At 40.4% G+C, this 24,050-nt stretch overlaps 1 pseudogene; it reads right to left on the bottom strand.

Moving 5' to 3' along the window:
- Window positions 1-2,585: 2,585 nt before the first annotated feature.
- Window positions 2,586-3,336, bottom strand: LOC108538631 (60S ribosomal protein L7-like 1 pseudogene; annotated as a pseudogene).
- Window positions 3,337-24,050: the final 20,714 nt, after the last annotated feature.

Below are 24,050 nucleotides of genomic sequence, written 5' to 3'. Positions count from 1 at the left end.
ATGATTATAGAGATAGGCAGTAAACCAATTGCTAACATCCAGTGAATAAATGATCAAAAGAGAATGGCCACAAAGATTGGGCATAAGTGCTACAAAAAGGGTAAATAGGTAGTGTAACTCATAACATTTGCTAAGGGAGTTGGAAGGCTTTAGGGAAAAAGAAAAAGCGTCGGTCAGGCAGCAGCAATGAAAAATCAAGGACACCTACCCCTTTGCTAGGTCCTATAACATTGGGGTATCAGGTTAATGAGGGATTTCTTCTCTCCTTCCCAGCACTGTTCTTCTACCTTTCTCCCCTGCTCACTCATCTTCCCAGATGACCTGTTCACAGCTGAGCACAGGAGGAAAGGGAATTTAGGGAAAGATCTTACTTTGCTGATACCTTTGTGACATCTGGAGGCTCTTTTAGGGGTTTCTTGCAGTTTGGGAAACTCCAATGGAAATTTTTACGATGTGGGTGATACCTTTCCTCTAGCCTGGCTATATATGATTCCAACTCCTGAAACCTGGCATCCAGAGACAGGCCTTGTATACATTCCTGTTAGAGCCCCCACTGCCTTCCCAATGGCCCTCCTGGACAAAGTCCCTTGGGCAAAGTCTACATTCCATGCTGGTTTTCCCAATGCCCACATCTGCTGTATGGGAAACCTTCCCGAAAGCTTGACCCTGCCAGTGGTGGAAGTGGCACCTGTCCCCAAAGCAATTATCTTCCTCTTTGTTCTGCTTCCTGGGGTCGAAAGCCTGCTGCAACCTCCTGCCTTTAGATTTCATAGTCCTGAGTCTACTACCAGTCCACTGTGTCCCTTCAACCCTCAGAACACATATCAAGTTCTAAAGGTGAAGACCTTCACACCAAGCTTGAAGTGATCTCAAAGCATTTCATCCCTCTCAGCAACTCTCCACAGCCCAGGGAAGGGAAAACTGCCACAGCACTGCTGCCTCGCTCTTCAGAGATATTTTTTTTCTTTCTCTTTTAATGTTCGCTCTTTCAAATACTCCAGGAAAGTGATAGACTAAGGGATCAAAATATAATCCCTTAATATTCTTATACTCCTTTTTTTTTTNTAATTGACCATGGGTCGTGCTGTTCATAATTGCAATGTTTTTATTTTTCAAGCCAAATATTAATTATCTAAGCTAGTCATGCTGTTTCTTAATGACTTTTAAACCTGTACCATTATGAATACAAGACTGCATGAATTTTTAACAGTCTCCAAGTAGTTCGTAATTAAAGACCAAGTGATTCAACTCACTGATGCAATCAATGCCTTTGTTTATAGCTTAGTTTTCATCTCTGTATAGATAACCAAGAAAAAAAGCTAACAAACCACAGAAAACAAAGTCTGATGATAAAGAAGTATGAAAAAGTATCTCACTACCCATTCTGTGTCTGAATGACTAGTAATGAAAGGGAAAAGTGTCAGTAGCCACTAAAGTTAATCAATATACTGACTCATCTACTCAACAAATTCTAGATGAATCAGAGGTCTTTGTGTTTCATAGTTTATGACTCATATCTTTTAAACTCTGTGGACCTAATCACAGAAACTAAACAGGGGAGAAAATGAAATGATCCAAATCCAATATTTGAGCAGTGTAAGAAAAAAATAAACTTTCTGAATTAGAAGTCATCTTCTTTTAGAGGCTTAACAGTTTCAGGTGGATTTCTCCAGTTATCTATATAAGAGAGATCAGTCTGTATCCAGTTTCTCCTTCTGTCACAAAACACAACAGTTTCTTTTTGAGATCAAAATGATGTTGCCTTATATTAGAAAGTGATTGTAGTTATTAAGGTATTTTGAAAGTCTTTTGTTTACTGACTATGACAATTTTGGAAGATGATTTATCTACTAGATTGACTTTTGAGAAAAGAGCTAGAATACCTGGTTATACAAACATGGAAGTCCCCTAAAATTATATCCCACAGGTCTCCTGCTCTAGTTTCTTCATTGCAAATACACTCAAATGTCACTAATTAGGCTATTAAAGAGAAAAATCAAGAGAGCAGAAAGTATTTTTCTTTCTTTCTTTCTTTCTTTCTTTCTTTCTTTCTTTCTTTCTTTCTTTCTTTTTTCTTTCTTCTTTCTTCCTTTCTTCTTTCTTTTATTTCAGAGACAAGTAAGTATTTGTTTTTGTGCCTTTCTTCCTATGTGTATTTCAAGTCTTTTTCAAAACAAGGCCCCAGGAATCTCCAGATTCAATTATGTCCCTGGGCTTGGTCGACCACTGCAGGAGTCTTAGGGAGCCTTGTACAACTGCTAGAGTTACGCATTTACCAACATTAAACCCTAGGATAGAAGACACACAAAAGCAGGACTCCTTACTTCATGGAATGTGCTGATTTCAGACGAGATGGCAGCCAATGTAGAAAATGCTGGAATTTTTCCTTGGAACTGGATTGTGATGAGAGGTGCTTGCCATGAACATAAACTACTATCTTTTCTTTGACGCTTCCTTTCCAGTTTTTGAAGATAAAGTAGGAAATAATTTTCTCTAAAGATACTCAGTAAAAATTCCAAACAAAAAAACAGAAACACATGCTTCCACTTCATTGATAGAAATTTACTGCAGTTTGGCACCTGGGTCTAGTTAAGCAGGCAGATGAACTGATTGATGCGTTCACCCCGATAGCCAGGTATGCCCACTCCTTGAGGAAGCCCACTCTATTGTTGGTACCATGATGGGTCACTGAGAGATGGAAAGGGCACAAGAACCATGAGATCTCCTGGAAATGCTTCCCTGGGAAGGCAATTTCATGAATGAGATCTTCCAAGCAAATGACACCAGACTTCCCTGGGTGCTCCTCAATCACTGTTTTGTCTGTCAGAGGGAGGGTCTTATTCTTGACCTTCGCTTGTCCGCATTTCAAAATGAGTTCCAGGACAGACATCAGATTTGAAAATCCCCAGGTCACATAAGGTTCCACTATACGCAGCATTTTTAGGTTCTGGGAAGTGACTTTTACAAAGACACCAGTAAAAATTTTCTTCAGGCAGTCTTGCGATGGTTCTCTGCACCAGTAAGTTCACACCATCAAGCCTTTCAATGCGTACAACAAAGCCAAGGAATGTTTATCTGGCAATTCCAAGGCATGAGGTTTCACTTCTAGTCATCTGAGATGCACCTTGTCATGTTTCTGCTGCCAGAAATCATGTAGGAATGATTCCAGTCGCTTAAACCTGAACCCTTTTCCTTTCCTCTGCTCCTTCTTTGCCAAAAGTGGCTGCTTTGCCTGGGTGGCTTTGAGGGCTTGATAAGCCTTCCCCTTTTCAGGAGATTTTCTGGAACCAAAGAGATTTTTCTTTGCTCTTGCTCCGCCATCTTTCTAGTGTTGCAGCTACTGCTTTTTGAGACAGGGTCTCACTGTCGCCCAGGCTGGAGTGCAGTGGTGCAATCTCAGCTCATTGCAACTTCCGCCTCCTGGGTTCAAGAGATTCTCCTGTCTCAGCCTCCCAAGTAGCTGGGACTACAGGTACGTGCCACCTTGCCCAGCTAATTTTTGTATTTTTAGTAGAGACAGGGTTTCACCATATTGGTCAGGCTGGTCTTGAATTTCTGACCTCAGGTGTTCCACCTGCCTTAGCCTCCCAAAGTGCTGGGACTATAGGCGTGAGCCGCCACATTCAGCCTCTTATATTCTTAATATAAGAATATTTTTAGCCATTCCCTCCAAGAGTTCTGCAAATGTAGTCCAGCACCAAACTTTGAAACATGGGGAAAGGTGGCACCTAGTGTTTTATCCTTAGCCTTAGGAACCTCTCCAGATACCCAGACAGGAAAAGTTCGGTATTAACATGCTGCTACATTAGTAATTAATATTCTCATCCTTCTTCACTCCTAACAAAATTTAGATTTTGTTAATAATTTTTACTTCCCAATGTTTATAAATCTTGGATTTGGTTCTATAAGTATAACTCCCACAATAAAAGGACTACCAGTGTGTTGGGTTTTTTTTTTTTTTTAAACTTTTTCATTCCTCAGGAGGGAGGGGTGTTTAATTTCTTGGTTGGCTAGATTTCATTGTCAGTTAGGTTGTTTTGCTAACATATGCTTTACTCACATTATGTCTAAAAAAGACCTTCGCTCAGATACTCAAAAGATATCTTAACTACATACACTACTCACATGTCACATTTTCTTCTGCTCAACACCTTATAGATATTGCTCCTTGGCTTCAACTCTAAATGATCCTCTAGTCCTTACATAGTGAACTCTTCTTTTGTGAATTGGAGAAATCAATGACAGCCTTGATTTTACAGCTGAACAGTAGGTATTCATGTTCTTGTTTTCTCCCAAGTAAAGCTCATACATACTATAATTCTCATTGGAGTATTTCCCTCACATGGTCTTCATATTTGAGAGATGATTAAATTGGTAGAAAATTATCAGGTCAAACCCTCTTTTCCCTTGAACTTTAGACATTGTTCCATTGTGTTCTGGCATTGAATATTGCTATGAAAAAGTATTAGGTCAATGAGATTTTGTTCATTTGTAGGTATCTTGATTTTTCTGCCTAGGTACTTGAAGAGATCTTTCTTCTTTTTAAAAAGGTTTACAAGACATATATGCACCGAAAATCATATGAAAAAAAGTTCAACATCATTGATCACTAGAGAAATGCAAATCAAAACCACAATGAGATTCCACCTTACACCAGTCAGAATGGCTATTACTAAAAAGTCAAAAAATAACAGATGCTGGCGAGGAGGGTAGGAAGAAAAAGGAATGCTCACACACTGCTGGTGGGAGTGTAAATTAGTTCAGCCATTGTGAAGGACAGTGTAGTGATTCTTCAAAGACCTAAAGACAGAAATACCATTCTACCCAGCAATCCCATTGCTGAGTATATACACAAAGGAATATAAATTGTTCTATTATAAAGACACACAGATGCCAATGTTCACTGCAACACTACTCACAATCACAAAGATATAGAATCAACCTAAATGCCTATCAACGATAGACTGGATAAACAAAATGTGGTACCTATACACCATGGAATACTATGCAGCCATAAAAAGAATGAGACCATGCCCTTTGCAGAAACATGGATGGAGCTGGAGGCCATTATCCTTAGCAAACTAACACAGGAACAGAAAACCAAATGCTGAATGTTCTCACTGACAAGTGGGAGCTAAATGATGAGAACACATGGACACATACAGGGGAACAACACACACTGGGACCTATTGAAGGGTGGAGGGTGGGAGGAGGGAGAGGATCAGGAAAAATAACTAATGGGTACTAGGGTTAATACCTGGAAGATGAAATAATCTGTACAACAAACCTCTGCGACACAAGTTTACCTATGTAACAAACCTGCACATGTACTCCTGAACTTCAAAGTAAAAAAATAAATTAATTATTTAACAACTTGTGTTTAGTAAATTCTAATGTTCTGCATCAGCACGCTATATCATTTTGTCAATATTTCCTGAAACATGGTGGGTTGTTTCAATACGCATATTAGATTTGTATTCATTTCAAGGAAAAATTTATTCTATCACAACTTTGGCTATTTTTTTTGGTGTCACTTGTTTCTATGTCATTTATTCTATAGTTTCTTGCACATAATTTATTTTATTGGATGATGTTGGATCATCTTTATTAATCACTTATATCTATTAGTCCTTCTTGAACTGCTTTTCTCTCTTGATTATTCTCAGCACTCAATTGAGCCTTTCTTCTATGTTAGCAATTCAATTTTCAGCTATGGCCATTCTAATCCTTGAAAATTCTAATTGAGTTATAAATTATGTAACGCATTGGGTGTTTTTGGTTCTCTGCATTCCTCTTTTCTTCTTATTCTGTTTTCTTTTTAAATCTGTTGTCAAACACTTGTTTAATAAAATTCATAGTTTTATTAAGCTCTTTAGAGTAAAATACTGTCAGGTAATCTTTCCTGTAAGTTGTCCTCTTTTGCAGACTGTTTATCAGTCTTTAGTGTGCTAGATTGATCTTACCTTTTCCTGTACTATTTTAATAAAACCATTATTTTTCTTGTTAACAGTTACAGAATTGTTCTGTGTGCCAGACTCTGTTCTCTGCAATTTCCGTATGTTAATCCTCTAATTCTTATAACATAACCCTATTAGGCAGATACAATTATTTGCTCCATTTTAAAGACGATGAAACAGTGCGTTTGAATAATTACTATGATGTTTCTTTTCATTTTGCTCAGGCTTATGTGGGCACTTCCATCCACACCTTTTCCTTGCTATAGTTTAGTACAGATGAGTTCTCTTTGGCACCATGTTTACCTTAATATTATACCTGTTTATCTTCCCTTTCCAGCAATAGTCTGGGGACTTGGAGTAATATGACCTATTATTTCTATAACCACAGAATTTGGAAAGAGGGGGAGAAAGACAGAACTCCCCATTCACATGTTATATAAAATATCCTGGGTTTGTTACTCTTAACTAAAAATGCTTTATTAGATCTCTAAGTTCAGCAAAGAGCCTTGAAAAAATCAATATTCCTATATTTTTTCTCTGCATTAGATGCCATCCTAGGATGCTGCAATGACTGAAACTGAAGCTTTTTCTCTTGGGGATTTTCCTTTATGTTTCCTCCAAATAGCTCACTCACCTCCCTAGTGTATTTCTTCTGAAATTTAGGATTTAAGGGGAAATTCTCAAGATGTGTTAACAAGTCCATCTTCTTTCCCCAATGTAGCTTTGAGGTGGGGTAGAGGCCATGTTAAGACCCACATGGAATCTTTCCAGTAAGGTTGATTTCCTTCTTAGCACCCCATTTTTAAACTTAGGACATGAAATGGTATCCCTTCCTGCTTTCCTTTTTTATTATTTTACTATTTTTTATTTTTGTGTTCAGGTAATAGGAAGTTTCTATGACCTGGATTCATCCTGCTATCTTCACCGAAAGCTTGGCTGGCACTTTATGACATTAAATAAATATATCTTTTAACCAACGTTTGCTTTTCCGCAGAATAGAATATTTCCATTTTATCATAAAAGCCTTGTACATGTAAGGTATCAAAGTACTGAGATTCAACTACAAGACAAGTCTTATGTTTTGTTTCATTTTTTATATGTCTATTCTATGAACTAAGTATCACTTGAAAAAACACAGTCTTCAAAACTGTTAGCACTTTTCAGACTAGGGGACTTCAAGAATTTTCCTCCTTTTTGTATGGTTACATTGGTAAAGATACTTTAGTCATAGATAGTTTCTGGACATAGTCTTCCTACAATCTAAGAGTAGAAGTTGATTCTTTAAAATCAGACTTAGAAAATAAATAAAATTTACAAAATAAAATTACATACAGGAACTTAAACTTTTACATTTTGTGTAAAATGAATACACAAAACTCTCGAAAGAAAATGTTCCCATTACGTATGTTTTAAGTGAGTTTCTCCCCTTGGAAGCCATCTCTGAGGAGATATTTTTAAAATGTTTTAAAATATAGCCTCTACAGTGTTTTTCCCAATTGCTAAGTTGAGACCTGATTCATACTTCTGATTTTGCTCTTCGGGATGGGAGAAGGGCGAATAGACATGATGATTAATTGCAAACAAACCACTTCCGCGAAGCCACAGCAGGGGGAGGGCAAAATCAGATGCCTTCTGATTCACTTTGAGGAGGAGATTTGCTCGTCTTCCTTCTTTGGTTTGTGTTTTGGCTTGTGTCTGTCATTTGGCCCCAACCGGGATGTGTTTTACATTCATTTTGTGTTTAGAAAAGATATATCCAATCAAAAGGTTTAAGCTGCTCTTGACACTAATAAAGTGGATGAAGATATAAAAGGAAAATGTAGTGTGTTAGTCTGTTTCATGCTGCAATAACAGCACAGGGCTCACTGTATTACCAGGGTTAGGGCTCAGTGTGTGACCAGGACTGGGGTTCAGTATGGATCAGGGTCAGGGCTCAATGTGTGACAAGGGTTGGGGCTCAGCTTGTGATTACAACCAGAGTTCCATCTGGAGCTGCTGTCATAAGCTAATGTTTTAAGGGTCTTGGCTTCCCCTTACAGCAAGATCACAAGGGCTCAGGGACTGCCTGCTGAGAGCAAGGTAAGGTAATCCTTGAGAGAATGGGCTGTGGAGTAAGGCTGGTTCAAATCCTGACTCACTACTTGCCAGCTCTCACCCTGGGCAATGTTCTGAGCCTCTAAAGGTTGCATTGCTCATCTGTAAATGAAAATAAGAGGATGCACCTGTGTTAGTTCATTTGCGCTTCCATAGCAGGATACCTGAGACTGAGTAACTCATAAAGAACAGAAATTTGTTCTCTTTGAGTTCTGGAAGCTAGGAAGTTCAAAATGAAGGTGCTGGCATCTGGTATGGGCTTTCTTACTGCATCCTCACATGGCAGAAAGCAGAAGAGCGCTAACTGCCTTCCTCAAGGGCATCTAGTAATCTCATTTATGAGGGAGAAACACTCATGGGCTAATCACCCCCTAAAGGCCTCATCGTTTAATACTGTCACGTTAGTAACGCCTGACTGTGAGAGGGAATGTAGTCAAACTAGGTATGTCGACTTATCCATTCCTAAGGCTTCAATGCCAGGGACTTGTTGCGTCTTTAAGCTACATCTCTCTCCTGAGCTCCAATGCCTATTCAACTTCTCCATGCAGAGGGGTCTCAAATTCAGCATGTCACAAACCAACCTCAGCTTTGGCCACACTCACACTCATCAAACTGCCCTGGACCTCTCCTTTTCTCAGTGGATGGTGTCACTTAGGCCAACCAGAAACTTAGGAATCAATCTTGACCCTTCCATCCTCTTCCTCAAGTCCAATCAGGAAGCAGGTTATGTAATGTAATTATACTTCTTTTTTTTTTTTTTTTTTTTGAGATGGAGTTTCACTCTTGTTGCCCAGGCTAGAGTGCAATGGCACCATCTCGGCTCACCACAACCTCCACCTACTGGGTTCAAGCAATTCTCCAGCCTCAGCCTCCCGAGTAGCTGGGATTACGGACATGCACCACCACACCTGGCTGATTTTTTTTTTTTTTTTTTTTTTTTTTTTTTTTTTTTTTTTTTTTTTTTGTATTTTTAGTAGAGACAGGGTTTCTCCATATTGGTCAGGCTAGTCTCAAACTCCTGATCTCAGGTGATCCACCTGCCTCGGCCTCTCAAAGTGCTGGGATTACAGGCGTGAGCCACTGAGTCTGGCCATGTAATTCTACTTCTAAAACATCTCCCAGGGGCATCCCTTTCTATCACTGTTGCTACTGCCATGCTTTAGGCCTCTTTATCTCTTGTCTAAGAGATCAGAATATTCCAGTTAGTCCTATGGTAGATGGTGTTTACCAAGGAAGCTGTGCCAATGTCTCCATCCCCCAGGTCTTATGCAATATGACCTTGCCTCCCCCACATCAAGAGGTGGAGTCTATTTCCCTTCTTCTTGAGTCTGAGCTGACCCTGTGACCTATTTCAACCCATGAAAGCAGCATGGTTGTAATGTGGAAGTAACTTCCAAGGCTGGCCGTAAGACATCTGCCTTTGCACTTGGAATGCTCCCTCCTGGAAGCCAGGCCCTGTATAATAAGTTCAACTGCCCCCAAACCACCATTCCATGAAGAATCCTAAGTAACTCCTTTCCCACTAGAGAGAGAGAGAGGCCATGCAGAGGAGCACCAGGGTGCCAGGCAGAAGGATGGGGCTTTCTCAGACCTTCCAGTCCAGCCCAACCACCAGCTAAGCCATAGCCAAACCATGCAGAGCAGAACTTTCCAGTCCTACCCTGCCTGGATCCCTGACCCACAGCAAGTGAGGAGCAAATAAAATGTTATTGTATAAAACCACTATGTTTTGGGGTAATTTATTATACAGCAATTGATAACTAAGACAGTTTCTCTGCCTCTAGTCCTGCTACTCTAGACCCTTGCCATCTTGCCACCAGCACTGTGTTCCTGAACTCTGCTGGGACCATGCCACTCTTTCCTATAGAATTCATGCCAAGCTTCTTAACCCTTTACTAAATATCTTCTTAGTCAGCCCCCTTCTCTCCTGCCCAACTTCAGCTTTTGTCACTCCTTTTTCCACACCTGCCTTTCCCAGTTCCCTCAACGCCCCTGACATTCATCACCCCATGAGTTGTACCATGTGATCCTATATGCCTGGAATAACCTTCCTTCATCCAAACTAGACCTGGTATAAACCTAATGCCTCTGAAGTCTTAGAGGACCAATAGCCTTCACCTATGAAACACCTCTGCTAGCGCCACTTGTCTACTGTCCCCTTTCTAGACCTCACCATATGCTGGAATCACTAGGATACACTGTTAACAATACACATTTCTCAACTTCTTCTCAAGCTACTGAATCATGGCCTGTGGATGAGGCCTACAAATATGAATTTTTGAGGCACCTCAAGAGTTACAGACACAACACAGTAGAAACTGGTGTTAGGGCTGACTCCCTTCCTCAAGGGCATCTAGTAACCTCATTTATGAGGGAGGAAACACTCATAATTATTTGCCAAGTTGCCTCTTTTCACCACTAGGCTGCCATTCCCATAGGGCAGTAACCGCCCACTTATCTCTGTGTCCATGGGTTTAGCCTCCTCCCCTATTGAGTATAGGAACGAAGGAGTGGCTTTCAGGAGGTCTGAAGTGCAAGTCAGAAAGGCCAGGAGACCAATGTCCTTCTTGAAGGAAAAAAGAAACCAAAGAAGCCAGGAACTGGACCTCAGTTCTTGTGCCCATCACCTACAACTCAGCACGGTACTTCCCACACTTGTCCCTTTAGTAAGACCCCAGAGTACAGAGACTGCATCTCTATCCCAGATCCTGGTCTAGTGCTGGGAATATATAACCGCCATAAAAATTGGTGGAATGAAAGTTTCTTGTAAGCCTAGAGGAAACAGACCAGTTCTGACGGAGGCTTCTCCTATGGTTGGTTTCAGGCCATGTCGCTCAGGCTTAGTCTTGGTAACACTGATCTTAGCTGTTCATAGACATTCCCTTCCACACTTCATCCAGTTCTGAAAGGGCTAGATACCAGTTAAGTGTCTGCCCTGCATAAAAGATTTGTCTACAGCTACCTATGAATTCTTGTTTAATTTTCACTCACAAAATGCTTCTGGACATCTCTGTGTCTGAGGGTGCCACGTCATTATATCAAATCCCATGAATATATCCAGAAAGGTTAATGTTTATTTATGTGGCTGGGTTCCACCCTAAGGAGGCAATCTCTAGCTAAGTGTTCAAGAGAACAGTTGCTGATTTATTCAGACAAATAGAAGCATTAATGACACAAAATCAGTTGAAAGTGAAATCAAGTGATGGAGTGTTTTCCTGACCAAGACATACTCTCTTTTGCACTAAATATTCAAAAGGCAGTGAAGTTGGCATCAATTCACTGTAACTATTTATTTCTTGAAGTCAGATTTTATATATTCTTACCCATCTTTACAGATTTTCTGTTAAAAAATGTTTTTCTCAGAGATGTGTTTCTGGAGAACAATGAGAATGATAGAGCTTTCGATTATGCAGAATCATTTTCATGTTTTAACAAAGAGATCCAGAGTTTAAATTGGAGTCAGCCCTAGAGGGAGCTACGTCAATAAACAAATAGTCCTTGATGCCTTTAAGGGTCCTGAAAATGTTTCATGCACTAGCTGGCAAGCAAACATGACCAGCCCTTTTCCTTTAATTTAAAGCCATTTATCCACTGGCGGGTTTGATATTTGGGCTGAGAGTGAACTGAAAGCCTGCCAGCCAGTGATGCTCATTAATTCAGAGCTTTCCTGCAGAACCTCATTCCTGCTTTTTTGTAGCATGGGCTCCCAGGATTTCCTGCCAAGTGGGACATGGCCTTGTACCCGCACCTGCAGGCTTCTCAAAGAAGCTTGTTTTTCCCAGTGAGGTGTCACACCACGATCAGCCCAACTGTAGCACAATAGACTTTAAGTGTGTAAAGTTTTCACTTTTCTTGAATCAGAGGTTCGGCTCTCAGATTTAGTACTTGAATTGAATAGCTGTGCAAGAAAGAAGCTGATGTGAACATCATGCACTTAGTTTCTATCTCACTGCATTTATTTAAAGAATGTGTTTGAGAACCTGTCATACACCAAGCACAGTTCTAAATGGTGAGGATACAGAAAGTAAGGAAAACAGACCACATGCCTGCCTTCATAAAGCTTACATCATTTGTGGAGAAAGACAGACCATAAATAAGTATACAAAGAAATAAGATAACTTCAGATGGTGAACTGTGCTATGAAGAAGATAAAACAGAGTAATGAGGTAAAGAGAAGGAAGTGTCTCTGAAGATGTGATATTTGAGCAGTGACCTGAGTGTTGAAGAGAAGCCAGCTGTGCAGGAATCTGGGGGAAAAACACTCCATGCAGAGGGAAAACGCAAAGGTTCTGTGGCTAGAACAAATTTGGAAGATCTGGGTGTTTGTGAAATAGAAAATAATAATAAATTATTATTATCTAAATATATTATGTAAGTATAATATTTATATTATTTAAATGATATATATTATATAATATATAATTAATATACTGTTATAATGTGTTATTGCAATGTAAACATGTATTATATATATGTAATGTGTGAGCAGCATCATGCAGTGGGGAGGGCAGGGGGAGTGTTCCCCCTGGAGTGAGTAAAATGATGAGGTTAAGTAACCACACATGATAAGCTTTTATACAATGTCTTTATCTCTCCACTCAATTTAGAATCTCCAGTACATGTGCATTAGTTGGAATGCCAGGTATAAGGCAACAGCTTTTTATTCATTTCATATTTATTCAATACTTACTTTGTGCCACATGGAAGGCTAGAATAGGGATCAACAAACTTTTTCTGTAAAGACTATAAGAGTGAATATTTTAGGCATTGTAGGCCACATAGGCTGTCTCTCACATACTGTTTTGTTCTTACCATGCTCTAAAAATGTAGAAACCGCTCTTAGCGTTAGGGCTGTACACAAACAGGCTGCAGGTTAGGTTTCACCTGTGGGCTATAATTTGCCAACTCCTGGACTTAAGATGAACAAGACATGTCCCTACCTTTAAAATGTTCTAAATCTAGTAGGGAAGAAGGTAAGAAATTATAATACAAAGTGATAGAGATGACTTCACAGCAGAATGAGAGAAAGAGAACTTCCTGTATTGTTACAAGGAAGGGCACTTAACCCTATATTGGAAAACCAAAACATGCTTCCTACAGGAAGTGCCATCTAAGGTCATGAGTAGAAGATGACCAGGTCAAGAGGGGAAAGTGAATATTCCAGGTTGAAAGCCAGCATTGGCAAAAGCCTGGAAACAAAAAAGATCACAGGACAAATTCTGGAAACTTCAGATCTCTTTACTGTCTTTAAAACCAAGGGCTAGAAACTCAAATTTCTATAGAGGCCAGATGGGTACAAATCACAGAGTACATAAAGCAGGCTATGGAAGGAGCCACAGCTCAGCAAAAACACTGCTAGTCTTGGTGCCAGTGGCGGGGACACAGTAGGAGGTGATGGAGACGGTGCCCTATGGGGCAGCTGGTGCTTAGCTTCTGCCAATCGGCGATGTGGCCCAATGTTAGCAAATCTGATTTTTCAGAAGACAGAAGAAGATGTTGATATCTTCGATAGTTTTGAAGTTTAAATATCTTTGAAATATTCCATATTGGCACTTGCCTGTAGTCCCAAATAGTTGGGAGAATTAAGTGGGAGGATCACTTGAGCCCAGGAGTCTGAGGCTGCAGTGAGCTGTAATCATGCCACTGCACTCCAGTCTGGGTGACAGAAAGAGACCCTGTTTCTAAAAATTTATATATACATATATAAAATATATACTTTTTTCCAAAGATTGGTGATGCATTTGTATTCATTTTAACCACTGTGAAGGTAAATATTTTGTAGGTCTTAAAAAACATGTCTGCATGCCAACTTTGGCCCCCTGGCCTTTGGTTTGCAGGCTCTGGGCTTCATCAAAAAGGGCCAGAGATGAGACTAAAGAGTCAGTCAGGATCATGTATACCGGAAGGAGAGGGGAGGGGAGGAAGGGAGAGGGAAAGGGGGAAGAAGCAAGAAGAAAGAGAAAGAAGCAAAAAGAGGCAGCCGAAGAGGAGAGAAGGAGCAGGAAGACCAGAGGGAGGAGGAGAAGAAAAAGGGACAAACTGGCCACATCTCAGAGCTACAGGTATAATCTTGGTGCTATGGCTGTTTTTTCTTTTTTTTTTTTTTTTTTTTTTTTTTTTTTTTTTTGAGACGGAGTCTTGCTCTGTCCCTCCAGGCTGGAGTGGTGGAGTGAGTGGGTCGCGATCTCGACTCACTGCAAGCCTTTGCCTCCCGCGGTTCACGCCATTCTTCTGCCTCAAGCCTCCCAGTAGCTGGGACTTACAGGCGCCAGCCATCATGCGGCTAATTCTTTTTTTTTTTTTTTTTTTTGGATTATGTAGTAGAGACGGGTTTCACCGTGTTACCACGACTGGTACTCATCTCCCTGACCCTCGTGATCTGCCTGCCTTGGGCCTCCCAAAGGTTGCTGGGTGACAGGCGTGAACCACGCCGCTCGCAGTTACGTGTTGTTTTCTTTTTTTTTTTTTTTTTTTTTTTTGAGATGGAGTCTTGGCTCTGCCCACCCGGCGGAGTGCCTGTGGCTCAGATCTCAGCTCACTGCAGCTCCGCCTCCTCCAGGTTCCCAACGGCTTCTCCTGCCCTCAGCCTCCCGGGTAGCTGGGACTACAGGCGCTGCCACCTCGCGACCGGCTAGTTTTTTGTAGTTTTTAGTCAAAGAGACGTGGGTTTCACCGTGTTAAGCCAGGGATGGTCTCATCTCCTGACCTCCGTGATCGCCGTCTTGGCCTCCAAAGTGCTGGGATTCAGGCCTTGGAGGCCCCACGCCGCTGGCGCTTACATGTTTTTTAAGGAGAGTTCATGTGGATCAGCTAAGCTGTGAAAGTTGAAATTCTTTTTTTCAAGAAATGAATCTGTTTATTTATTCCTTCATTAGCAAATATTTACTGCACACCAACCATGCACCAGCTCCCTTCTAGGCATTTAGTGTATATCAGTGAACAAAGCAGACAATGATCCTTGCCCTCAAAGAATTTCTGTTCCAGGGAGTAAGAGGTCGTAGAGTAAAACAAAAACATCAAAGGTAAATACACAAATCAATGTTTTAGGAGATCATAGGTTCCATAGGGGAAATAAGGGAGGGCATGAGAGATAGAGAGGAGGTAGAGAGAAACATGTAGTTACAACTTTGAGTAGACGAGTCAGGACAGGCCTCCTGGAGAACAGAATTGCAGATGAAGCAGTAGGCCATGCAGCTATCTGAATCAGAATTACAGCAGAGGGAACAGCCAGAAGGCCCTGAGGACAGAGTGTGCCTGGTGTGTTAGAAGACCTACTAGGAGACCCTGTAGCCAGAGGATAAATGGGAGAAAGCCGTAATAGCAGCAGTAACAGTGGAAGATAGAAAAGATAGTATTGGCTAACTCCTGCAGCTGTTTGCATATCCGTGGGAAGAAGAAAACCTCCATTACCCACAAAAGCCTCTCTATAAAGATGCTGTCTCCAGCAACTGTTCCAAGGAGGCTATCAGCTTCCAGGCAGGCCCCAGGGCACTCTAGCCTGAGCCTGACACCTTGGAATCCTAGATTCCTAGACCGGTCAGTGGTCCTCAAACTACGGAAGGTACATCTCTAGGGGTTGGTGGAGACTTTTTAAGGGATACCTGGACATGGATGAGCTTAAAGGAATCATCACCCAACACTCAGCCTCTGTGTAATCTGTACTAAAGCTGATCTGCCAAAGAATGACACCCTTCCTCACCAACCCTTTGTCCACTTGACAAAAGAAAGGTAAAAAGCATGCCCATCCTATTCTCACTACGAGGCATTGTAGAAGGTATAAAAGCCTCCAGAGAGCCCAGCAGGGGAAAGTCCCTCAGTGAGTCACTGCAGCATCAGATCCTTGGGGCTCTCGGCTTTCCTGCTTACTTATTTTCCTGTTGGGGTGCAGGAGTGTTAGGCACGCAGCCTCCATGGGATGTTTCGAATTAGGTAAGAGTAGAGAGCAGTAGTGAGTAATAACAATTTTTGTTTAAAGACTTTGCCTCTCCTGTCCCCAGGCTATTGTCAAAGACTTTGCCTCCCCTTTCCCCAGGCTATTGTCAAAGACTTTGCCTCTCCTGTCCCCAGGCTATTGTCATTGCTCTTAAGGGAGAATCTTCTTAGAGCAAAGTAGACAATGCAGGCAGACAGAGGGAATTTTACAACCCGCCTCTTCCACATATTTAAACAAAGGCAATCACCTGACAAGGTGGATGCTTTGCAGCTACACCTCCACCTGCCAGCCACCATGCTTTCCATGAACTCCACCGTGTTACTTGGTACAGATTAAGGAATAAGCTTTTGTGGAGAGGAGAATATTCACAAGGCCTGAGCCAGTAAGGGAAGCGGAGCCAGGCTCCCAGGCTCCTGTGGGTGGTGGCCTGGGGATTCACTGGTCAGGCAGCCCATGTCTACCCTCCAGGGGAGGAGCTGTGCCTGAAACTGGGTCATTTTATAGAGCAGCTGTAAGAAAGCAGCCTTGCCTGTGGGGGACAGGTTGTTTGGGGCTTGGCATTTGGCTCTGATGTGCCAGTTGTTTACTGGGGTTGTCTGGCCTGCAAGCTGGCCGGCACCTGGGGCCTTGTAAAGTCCAGCCCTGCCTATCAGGGAAGGAAGCCACCAATCCCTCTACCTCCCCAGGGACTAAATAGCAGGGACAGGGAATCCCCTCCTTTTCTTTGCTCATTTCCAATTTCTCCTTCCCAATAAAGCTCCTAAACCCATACCATGGGACACTGTGGAATTTGTCTAGAGCCCTGTACATTGGAAGTGGTGACCCCTAAGGGACTCAACAGTCCCTTGCAGGTGAACACTGCAGAGAGAAACCCTGCATGCTGAGGTTATGGCCTTTTGGAAAGAGCAGAAAAGATGAAGTAGGTTACTCCAGGGTGGGACACGTGCCCCGTGGAGTAAAAGATATCACTGGGATAGCAATCAGGCTTGGCTGGACCACTTCGAATGGAGCATGACATTGGAAGAATAAATGATCAAGTGGCTTTCGTGTCTAAAAGTCAACACAGCCCTGGAGGGAAAGTCATCCAGCACTAGGGGATGGTGGCTGGGGGCTGCGTGGTCTGTCCGAAGGCACCAATATCCTCCCACCCCACTATGTGTCATAGGTCTCTAGGAATCCCCTCCAAGACTGTTAGCAGGGTTGCGGCAGCCTGACACCTTAGAAATCACCGAGGAGTTTGGGGAGGCCTGGTATAGACAGGATGTAACAACACTTTAAAAAATTAGGGTTCCCTGTCCCTCAGTTAAACCATCACCGCAGGAGGAATGGCTGGATGCAAATGTGAGTTTGCATCCAGAGTCAAGTAAATCTGCAAGCAGGCAGGCAATAGGGAGGGGTGACCCAGGGCTGCTGTAGAGCATGTGACTGGACTGATCCCAGGAGGAGTGGGGGACACTCGTGCCTTCTGGAGATAGGTGTCTGGGAGCAAAGAGTTCTCCAAGATGCTGAATCCTCTGGGAGACAGCCTGCCAAGTAGGATGAATCCCTTTCTGGAATGGAGGGGTAGGAGGAAGAATTAGTTCTGGGCTTTGGGCCAAGTTCATGGGGAGTTGACCAGTCACTGAGTCCCAAATGGGACTCAGAAAGTTCAGATTGAAGTGAACAGAGTTAGATGGGATAGGAAAATTAAAGCAATTGTTGAGGAAAGAAAATATTCAGAAAATATTCAAGGAGCAGGAGGAAATCATGTAGCGAATTGGGTGAGGAGTTTCTGGAGGGGAAGACCCACCTCTCCCTAGAGGTCAGGGTCCATCCTCCACAACCCCCTTGCTCAGAGCTGCTCGCAGATATTGTTGACAGCATCTGGCGCCATCCCCATCAGGTACCAAGAGTTCTCTCCCCTGCTCTGAGTCCTCTCAGGCATGGGGCACTGGGGCTTCCCCATCACCTTCATCCAAGGGAGGCATTACACCAAAAATCAGAGGAACCCCAGATATTCAAACGTTCAGCATTTTTCACCTCCTATCAGCCAAAGAGAAAACTATAGCATAACTGCCAGACTGATTCATTTTTAGCAATTGGATATTGCTCTCTTTCACTTGCCATATAAGGAAACTTTGATCATGCTGTTTCATAAAATTGATGGAGTTATTTCTCATCTTTATATTTGACTTTTGTTTAATTATTCTCCAAAGCAGAAAAACAATGTTTGATACATGCACGTATCCATATTTAACAGACCTAGTTTACAAAAGTCCTTTGACATACATATAACAGTGGCCTATACAAATTCAGAGCAGAGGCACTGCATATGGATTTATGATCTTGTTCTTATTAACATTGTGAAACGGATAAATCACATTAGTGCGGCATCATTTTAATCTTGACTTGACTGATTTTATCATCTATCCTACAAGATGGGTTCCATAATTTTTTGCCAGTAGTATTTATAATAGTCCTTGAAATGCTTATTAACGTGTTTGGTTGAATTGAAAAAACAATGTCAGATTTTTATCTTAAGAGAAAATAAGAATTATTTGTCTGATTGGTTTTACAGGGAGGATTGACTTTGCCAAGTAGATTATATGGAAGTTATTTTTCACATATTTAATAAACCAAATCTATAGTTCCAGGATTTTGATGAGAATACATTCAAAGCACATGATAACAGAAAAGCACTATATAAAAGTAGAAGGAAATTAATAACATATTGATCTTTTCCAACAATTAAAAAAATACGTCTGGTTAAACAAGGTGCCTCTAAGAAAAAGAATAGCTGGGATTATTAACAGTTAATTGACAGTATTGTAAAAGCCTTTTTTGTATACCTCCCAGGAATTGAAATAGGGAATCAGGCTCTAATGAATGAACAACAGATCCTTTTCCATGTCAGGCAGTTCCCAACTCTTTGCTCTTAACAAAATTAAAAATAATCTTGATTATAAATTAGTGTATAATTTTTGACAAATAACTCAAAAGGTAGTCAAATGATCAAGTGATGGTGATATAGCAAATTTCCATTTCTGTGTATTTTTTGTGTGAACATATTTTCTCAGTGCTTACATCTATAAAATAAGAGTAGTGATAATACAGATGTTGGACTCTGCTTCATTGCATAAATGTTATATTCATATAGAAATATATGAAATAATTAGGAAAATGCCTCATCATCTCATTAACACATGTATTTCCAATGAAAATTACGTATATTTAATACAGTCATGTATCAACGCCAAGGATATGGTCTGAGAAAGGCATTGTTGGTTGATTTTGTTGTTGTACGAACATCACAGAGTGTAGTTACACAAACCTAGATGTATAGCCTACTTCACATCTAGGCTATATGGTACAGCCTATTTCTTCTAGGCTACCAACCTCTACTGCATGTTAGTGTACTGAATACTGCATGCGATTGTAACATACTGGTAAATTTTTGTATGTCTAAACATTGAAAAGGTACAGTAAAATTACAGTATGAAAGATTTTTAAACAGTACACTTCTCTAGAGCACTTCCCATGAATGGAGTTTGCAGGACTGGGAGTTGCTCTGGGTCAATCAATGAGTCATTAGTGAATGTGAAGGTCTAGGACATTTCTGTACACTGCTGCAGAATTTATAAACATTGTGCATTTAGGCTTTATTTTAAAATATGTGTTTTCTTCAAAAATAAATTAACCTAAGCACACTGTAACATTTTACTTTATGAACTTTTCATTTTTTCAACTTTTGACCCTTTTGTAATAACACTTAGTGTAAAACACACATTGTACAGCTCTACAAAACATTTTCTTTTTTTTAGACAGAGTCTCCTCTGTCACCCAAGCTGGAGAGTACAGTGTCGTGATCTCACCTCACTGCAACCTCCACCTCCTGGGTTCAAGCGATTCTCCTGCCTCAGCCTCCCAAGTAGCTGGGATTACAGTTGCGTGCCACCACGCCCAGCTGATTTTTGCATTTTTAGTAGAGACGGGGTTTTGCCAAGTTGTCCAGGATGGTCTCGAACTCCTGACCTCAGGTGATCCACCCACCTTGGCCTCCCAAAGTGCTGGGATTACAGGTGGGAGTCACCGACCCAGCCAAAACATTTTCTTTCTTCACATTCTTATTCTATAAGCTTTTTATAATTTTAAAATATTTTAAGTTTTTTTACTTTTAAACATTTTTTGTTAGAAACTAAGACACAAACACATGTTAGTTTACCTAGTCTACACCAGGCCAGGATCAATATCACTGTCTCCCACCTCCGCATTTTATCCCACTGGAAGGTCTTCAGGGGCAATAACATGCATGGAGCTGCGTCATCTCCTGTGATAACAATGATTTCTTCTGGAATCCCTCCTGAAGGACCTGCCTAAGGCTGTTTTACATTTAACTTTTTAAAAAATTCTACTTATTACTCTTTCTACTTAAGAGTGCACTCCAAAATAGCAATAAAAAGTATAGTATAATACATACATAAGCCAGTAACATAGTTGTTTATTATCATTATCAAGTATTACGTACTGTACATAACTGTATGTGCTTTACTTTTGTTTTTTTTGTTTGTTTGTTTTGTTTTTTTTTTTTTTTGGAGACAGAGTCTTGCTCTGTTGCCCAGGTTGGAGTGCAGTGGCACAATCTCGGCTCACTGCAACCTCTGCCTCCCGGTCTCAAGCAATGCTCCTGCTTCACTCTCCCGAGTAGCTGGGACTACAGGTGCATGCTGCCACACCCAACTAATTTTTTGTATTTTTAGTAGAGACGGGATTTCACCATGTTGCCCGGGCTGGTCTCAAACTCCTGAGCTCAGGCAATCTGCCCGCCTTGGCCTCCCAAAGTGCTAGGATTATAGGTGTGAGCCACCGTGCCCAGCCTGTGCTTTAGTTTTATACATCTGGCAGTGCAGTGGATTAGTCAAAACCAGCATCATCACAAACATGTGAGTAATGCATTGTGCTACAACATCGAGATGGTTATTTCACTAGGTGATAGGAACTTTTTGACTCCATTATAATTCCATGAGACCACAGTTGTATAAGCAGTCCGTCAATGCCTAAAATGTCATTATACAATGCATGATTCTAAAAATTCATGATTTTAAAAATTTTTATTTTGATCAACTATGTACCAATAATAATTATCATTACAATCTATTACAGAAGACTTTTTTTAGCCCTTAAAGCCTTATGGTCACAGAAAAGAAAACAAATTTTAAAATTTGAATTTATAAGGCATAATCTTATTGTGATAAGTATGATAGAGTGATCAATAAAAAGTTTTCGAGCATAAAATATATGTGCATTAATATAAAATCCTGTGGGAAAAGTAGAATATAAAATCATGGATAAAGGGAAAATTTTAAATGTTGAATAAAAAGAATTTGTTTGTAGATTTCTTAAGTGGATGAAGGGGGTCTCATATGAGTATGGCATTTAAATTCCATTGGATACTTTTTTTTATTTTAAATTCTCTCTTTAAAACTACCAATTTTTATGACGTATTGGAAATCATATCCTTTGCAACTATTTGAATAGAAGATGTAAAATTTTAAATATCAACTTTAAAATGTGCCTTGAATCAGTTTTTCAAAAAGTTGTTAAGAGGTACATGAGCAAAAAATGTTTGAAGGACACTGTCCTACTTAGACCATTAGAACTGGAAGACCTTAAGAATCAAGTAATCCAGCCCCAGCACATTACCCCCAGCACCATTTTACAGATGAGAAAACTGAGCCCAGGGAGAAACAGAGTGATCTCTTGCTCCCTCAACTCTAAGGCACGTAGCTGGTCAAATCCAGTGTCGGCTAAAAATTCCAGGCTTTGACCTCCCCTCCAGTGCTCATTCCTACACTATGCTGAAGAGCGACAAATACTCTCACAAGTGGTCAGTACCTATGGCAAATGCCACCCTTGCCACACTTGACTGCCCCCACTCTCTTTTCCATTCCCTCAGCATTTCATGCAGCTCCCTATCCAACCATCACAGAGGGGCAATAGCTTTCGGCTCTTGCTGACATTATCAAAATCACTGAGGGTGCTATGACAGAAAGGACAGCCAGGAGCCTGGAAAGAAAATAGGAACAGACAGAGGGAGGAAGATGGGCGTCCGTGAGAGCAGCACCAAATGAGGATACAATCGAGACAGAGAGGAGGACGTTGACTACACCTGCTCCATGCCCAGCCTCACGCAGAGCTGATTGCAGCTTAGCCAAGTGTGGGGCTGGAGGAAGCTAGAGTTTCCTTAGTCATTCAGTCTCTGTCACACTCGGTATCACTTCTTTGGGTTCAGGAACAAGCATGGAAGCATTTACTGGGGCATGACACTTGGGACCACAAAGACGGTAGGGCAGGAGAAAATGTCCAAGCCTGAATAACTAGAGATCAATGCCTTTAAACTTGCAAAGGGGTATAAATTACACGCATTGATAGCCAAGTCATGATGTTTCAGTCATTATTAAACTACATTTTAGAATCTCAGGTATAAAACTAAGTTGATTGGTCACCATAAAAAGTATATCGCCCTTGGGCATTAATAGTGTGCTACAATTATATCCTGAATTTTAAGACTTAAGTCTTAAATTGTAAAGGAGATTAATACACTTGGTATTTTTAAGTCAAAACAACATAAATATAAAATAAAACTTTTCATAAACTATTTAATAAGTCAAACCAAGCAAGATATTTTAGAATAATATGTTGCTGCTATTTTATTTAAAACATTTATATTCATCAAAGATAAATTCAAAGACTGAAACAAAAAAATGACAGCACCCAAATAACTTTCGCTGACATTTTAAAAATAAAAGTAATAAAAATAAAAAAAGGAAAAAAACAAAGTACAGACTGGGAGAAAAGACTTGCAAATCACACATCTGACAAAAGACTTCTATCTAGAATACATAAACAATCCTCAAAAAGCAACACTAAGAAATACAGAGTAAGTCTGGAGTTCAGTTAATCATAATGAACTAATGTTGATTTCTTAAGTTTTAACAGATATGCCAAGGCAATGAAATACATTACCAACAGTAGAAACTGGGTGAGAGTTACATGGCAACTCTCTGGACTACTTCTGCAACTTCTCTATAAATGTAAAATTGTTCCAAAATAAAATTTATTTAAAACTCAACAAAATAAAATAAACAACCAAATTTTAAAATAGACAAAATCTTGAATGGATACTTCACCAAAGAAGAGCTATGGATGACAAGCACATCAAACAATGTTCAGAATATCAATGAAAATGGACTAAAGACCTCTGAAAATTATTTCCTCCCTAAAAGCCGCAAGACCACAGGCAAAATTTGTCTACATCAAGATTTTAGGACTCGGGTTATTAACTAGAGGCTTGCAACAATCTGAAGAATATTTATTTTATTTTTTTAAAAAAAGAGAGATGGATCTCAGTAAAAACAGTGAACTTTATGGTATTTAACTTGCCTTCTAGCGAACCACCACCCCACTATCCCAGTTCCATAGTTCCTTTGGAAATCATCAGCCTGAAACCACGGCTTTGTGGATTAAACAGCACACTTTTAAACAAAGCATGGGTCAAATAAGTCTCAAAATAAATTTTAAAATGTGTTTCACTAAATGAGGATGAAAATAGAACTTACCGAAATGTGTGTGATGCAGTGAAAGCAGTGCTTGGGATAACATTCATGGCATTGAATGCATATATTGGAAAGGAAGAAAAATCTAAAATCAGTAATCTGAGCTTCCACTTTAAAACTAGAGAAAGAAGAGCAATATGAGCCTGAAGCAAGCAGAAGAAAGTAAATGATAGAAATTAGAGCAGGAATCAATGAAATTAGAAACCATGATCAATGATCATGCAGAAAATGCCAATAGAAAAATTAATAAAACCAAGTCTGTTCTTCAAAAGATCAGTAAAATTGACAAAACTCTAGCTAGGCTAACCAACATAAAATGAGAGAACACATAAATTATTAATATCAAAAATGAAAGAGAACTCGTTGCTTCTTATCCCAGGGATATTAAAAGGATAATAAAGGAATATTATGAGCAACCCTATACCCACACATTTAATAGCAAAGAGGAAATGCAACAATCCCTTGAAACACACA

The sequence above is a fragment of the Rhinopithecus bieti genome, unplaced genomic scaffold, assembly GCF_001698545.2.
Source record: "Rhinopithecus bieti isolate Rb0 unplaced genomic scaffold, ASM169854v2 scaffold_15087, whole genome shotgun sequence".
In the NCBI taxonomy this organism is placed as follows: domain Eukaryota; kingdom Metazoa; phylum Chordata; class Mammalia; order Primates; family Cercopithecidae; genus Rhinopithecus; species Rhinopithecus bieti.
The sequence above is the reverse complement of the archived record's forward strand: the minus strand, read 5'-3'. Positions and strand labels throughout refer to the sequence as shown.